This window comes from Gavialis gangeticus, unplaced genomic scaffold (genome assembly GCF_001723915.1).
Source record: "Gavialis gangeticus isolate Ggan-Ray unplaced genomic scaffold, GavGan_comp1, whole genome shotgun sequence".
In the NCBI taxonomy this organism is placed as follows: Eukaryota; Metazoa; Chordata; order Crocodylia; family Gavialidae; genus Gavialis; species Gavialis gangeticus.
This window is the reverse complement of record NW_017728992.1, coordinates 107,948,727-107,953,472: the sequence shown is the minus strand read 5'-3', so window position 1 is coordinate 107,953,472 and position 4,746 is coordinate 107,948,727. Positions and strand designations below refer to the sequence as shown.

Here is a 4,746-nt window from a genome sequence, read left to right as displayed (position 1 = left end):
AAGCACCCACTTTGAATGCCTTCAAAACACATTTGGATGCTCTTCTTGCTATCCTATGATCCCTGCTGACTTCCTGCCCCTTGGGCAGGGGTCTGGACTCAACGATCCTCTGGGGTCCCTTCCAGCCCAAATGTCTATAAAATCTATGAAGGGGGCTCTGATCCCAGTCTCCCTGAGCAAGGCCATCTCATAGATGGCCTTCTGTTGCTGGACCAGCCATTTGAGCAACAGGTATGTGGAGTTCCAAGTGTCCACATACTGCATGATTTTGCATTGCGGGATGCTCAGCTCTGCCTGTTTCTCCTGCAGCATCTTGTCCCGCTTGATGCTCTGGTGGAAGTAGCCCATCACCTTCCTGCATTTTGGAATGAGCTGGCTGCTATTGACAGCACCATCACCAGGAGCCCTGCCCCCTCCGAGACATCCCTGACTATAAGGTGGAACTTGCGTGCCACGCAGCGGATGCCAACAAAGTTGGCATCATGCACTGCCTTCACCAAAAGCATCCAGGAATGTATCCTTGCTAAAAGGGAGGCGTACACCCAATGGAAAGAAGGGGTCATCACCAGGGATGACTATACTGCAGTTGCTCGGGTATGTGGGGGGGCAGTCAGGAAGGCCAAGGCAGAGATGGAATTAGGACTAGCTTCCCAGATTAAGGACAATAAGAAGTCCTTCTTTAAATACATAGGGGGTAAAAAGAAGGTCCCGGGTAATGTGGGGCAGGGCTCGGTCCTCGGGCCTGCGCTGTTCAACATCTTCATCAGTGATTTGGACAAGGGGGTAAAAAGCACCCTGTTCAAATTTGCTGATGACACTAAGATGTGGGGGGACATGGGCACACTAGAAGGAAGAAGCAGGCTACAATCAGACCGTGACAGGTTACAAAGGTGGGCGGATGAGAATAGGATGGGATTCAACACAGACAAGTGCAAGGTGATGCACCTGGGGAGGAACAACTGGCACCACACCTACAGGTTGGGGAGCTCCCCTCTTGTCAGCACAGAGGCGGAAAAGGATGTTGGAGTCGTCATTGACTCCAAGATGAACATGGGCCGGCAGTGTGGGGAAGCAGTTAGGAAGGCCAACCGTACCTTGTCATGCATCCACAGATGCATCTTGAGCAGGTCCAAGGAGGTGATCCTCCCCCTCTATGAGGCGCTGGTCAGGCCGCAGTTGGAGTACTGCATCCAGTTATGGGTGCCACACTTCAAGAGGGATGTGAACAGCATGGAGAGGGTCCAGAGGAGGGCCACTCACATGATCAGGGGACAGTAGGGCAGGCCCTATGAGGAGAGGCTACGGGATCTGAACCTGTTCAGCCTCCAGAAGAGAAGGCTGAGGGGGGATCTTGTGGCCTGTTATAAACTAGTCAGGGGGGATCAGCAGGCACTGAGGGAGTCCCTGTTCCCCCGAGCACTGCCAGGAGTGACCAGGAATAACAGTCACAAGCTGGGAGAGGGTAGGTTTAGGCTAGATATCAGGAGGCGCTACTTCACGGTTAGGACAGCTCGGATCTGGAACCAACTTCCAAGAGAAGTGGTGCAGGCTCCTACCCTGGGGGCTTAGATGACCACCTTGCTGGGGTCATTTGACCCCAGTACTCTTTCCTGCCATGGCAGGTGGTCAGACTAGATGATCTACTCAGGTCCCTTTTGACCCTAGAAACTATGAAACTATGGCCATATTGGCCTCATTGTCGGTGACCATGAACCCTCAGGTGAGCTCGCCCTGCCCAACAAGCCACCCTTCACCGTGCATTTAATGGCCTCCATGATCTCTGTTGCTGTGTGGGACTCATCTATCACCTCTGGCTGAAGAAGAGCCCACCAACAACTGCTCGCACTAGTGCCCTTTAAGGGAGAGGTAGGTGCAATATCCACCCTGGCTGCTCCAGATGTCTGAAGTGAAGTGTAAGGCCACCTGCAGTCCTGCCTTGCACAGCTGCTCCCTTAAGTGCTGCCTGCATACCTCATACAGGGAGGGCACCACCATCCTGCTAAAGATGGTGTGTGTGTGTGTTCTCTTGGTGTGATGGGGCCACAAGTGCCATGAGAGCTGCCTGAACCCTGGATGCTCAACAAAGGAGAAGGGTTGGCCATCCAGAGCAAGCATCCAATGCTCTGGGTGACCTTGCTCGCATTGGGAACATGCCCCCTTTTGTCCCTGCCTTCCCCTACTGGTCCAGGATGGCTTGCCTCGGCTTCCTGGAGACGGGGGCATTGGAGACTTCTTTCTGGGCACGCTCCCACTGATGCCAGCCTGAGGAGAAAGAAGGGCAAGGGGGTGCTGCCTCCTGAGATGCAGCAGCATCGCTGTGGTGGTAAAGTGTTTCACCTCCTTGCCCCGGCTGATGGCAGGTAGCATACCTGGGATCATCTGCCACCTCAAAATGATCCCACACTACATTACCCACCCACTTCTGGATTGAGGGTGGGGATCCATCCTGCCTTATCCCCCTCTTCACCAGGCAGAGGCACAGCAGGAGAAGGAGCTGAGCCACCTGCCCCCACAACCTCCTCTAAAGTGCCTTGTAGAAGAGACCTGCTTGTAGGGGAACTTTGAAGGGTGTGGAACACACACTCAGATTTTCCCCCTCCTTCCCCAGAATTTCCTTAGCTATAGTGCATGGCTCTGCTGCTTCCAGATCCAGCTCCTTCTGTGGCACTGGAAGGCTCATGATGGAAACTGAAATTGGGATGGAGACTGTTATGCTGGTGTTAGCGGAGGTGGTGCAAGTGCAGACACGGCTCCCGCTAGCAGTAGAAGGCTCATCGCTGCTAGGAAAAGAGGGTGCATCTATATTGTGGGGGGAGGGTAGGGGGGACTTGCAGTTCTCCCTCCCCTGCCAGTAGACCTGGCACCTGCCTTTCCTGCACACTTCATAATGTTTGGTGTGCTGCAAAATGTGTATGTGTTTGTAATATATGTCGTGCTTTCCTGCAGTGCACAGTGATGACACAGGGAAAACAGGAGAGAGACTAGTTAGCTACCAAGAGAGTAGATCGCAAGGCAGAGTCTTTCAGATGCTGCTGGTCTGGTTTGAGAGAGAGTTCACAAAAGGCACAGATCGCTTCACATGCAGCCTTATATGTTGTTTCTGTGTCCCTCCCCCAGAGCACTGTGATTGGAAGGGAACTCAGGGAAAGATCACAGTCACTAGCCAGCTACAGATGTCAGTATCAGAGCAGTCTTCCTCCCTTCTCAGTTTCTTTTTGCTGCAAGCCTGCCTTCTGAATCTCCCAATCTTTTTCTGAATCAATTTGGAGGCTTCTGATTCAATTTGGACCTTGTAATGGGTCTCCCAGTTTGATCATGATTCAGAAGTTCAGCCACTGAATCAGGTCAAATCTCCAAATAGAATTGGCTACCGAAGTTTTGTGGAGCCCTATCAATTTGTCAGTCTGGGGCAAAGTCTCATCTCCAAAAGCTTTCTTTAGTTTCTTATTAAAACTGGTCAGTATGTCCTATGGAGATTAGTTTAAATATTGTTTTAATTGATCTGTTTTTAAGTTTCATGAATACAGCTTATGTTTACCAATAATTCAGTTTCACTTACTGTTCTACAACATAATTAATATAAAGGGAATACAGATTTTTTTTTAGAAGCAGGCTTCTATGGGGGGGGACTACTTGCATGAAATGTATATAAATTTATATATACATAGTGTGTGAACGAGAATATATATGTATAAAAAAATTGTGTGCATGTGTATATAACTTTCATTGACTGTTGATTGTTATAGCATACTCTCCAAATATACAATTTGATCCCAATTTATTAAAACAAAAATATGCTGGAGACATCTTTACTTTATTATTAACGTTTACATTTAGTAAGTTTAATATGACTACTAAATTAATTGAGGAATCCCTTTTATCATGTGTGATACTGTTGCCGTGCAATGGCAATAATAGCTATCCTGGCTTCAGAATTAGTGTGTTAATTGTTTGGTACTTTGTGAGGAGGGGTTGTCTGGCTCCTCCCTCTGCCACCTTGGCACTTTCTAGATAAGAAAGATGTCATCTAATGACAGGGCAAGAAGATGGAGAAAGATCCAGATTAACCTACAGCCTGTTTTTGTTTTAGAGCAGTGGTTCTCAACCTTTTCTACCAGCACCATTTGTAAACATTGGCCAGTCCCGATCCAGTTCCCTGCAGTGTGTTGGGCTGGGTGTGGGTGTGCGGGGCAGAGGGGCCCCAAACATCCCCTTGCAGGCTGGAACTCTTCCGGCCTGCAAGGGAAAACCCATGGTTTCTGACATTTTTCTCCATTAAAGGAGAATCCATTTTTAAAGTTTGTTCATCACCCTTTCATATGTTCTTGCAAGCCACTTTTGGGTCATGACGCACGAGTCGAGAAATGTTGTTCTAGAAGGTATTCAAAAAATTTGGTAACTTAGCTTTTTACTTCAGCTTTGCAGTTGATCTTTAAGGCTGACTGTTCCTTTCGTTTAATTCTCATAGTATTTTAGAGTACTTGGAAGATTATTTTTAAGCTCTAGAAAAAACTGGTCCAGGGGTTAGATAGCTAATCATAGATTTAAGATGCCCATGTTCAGTCCCACATGCTCTTCCTCTGATTTTCTACGTAAACTTGTGCAAGTCATGCAGCTTCTTTTGAACTTAAGTTTCCCATCTATGAAGCTGACAGCTCACAGGCATTCAAGATGAATGCTAGGTTGTAGTGGGTTCTGAGCCATATCAGAATCTCAAGCATTCTTATGCATGTATAACACTTCCCC

General features: G+C 48.4%; 1 protein-coding gene across 8 annotated transcripts in view; it reads left to right on the top strand.

Moving 5' to 3' along the window:
* Nucleotides 1–4,746, top strand: part of TRAPPC8 (trafficking protein particle complex 8) — a 142,077-nt gene that overhangs the window by 102,897 nt on the left and 34,434 nt on the right. The gene's annotated exons all lie outside the window — the stretch shown is intronic.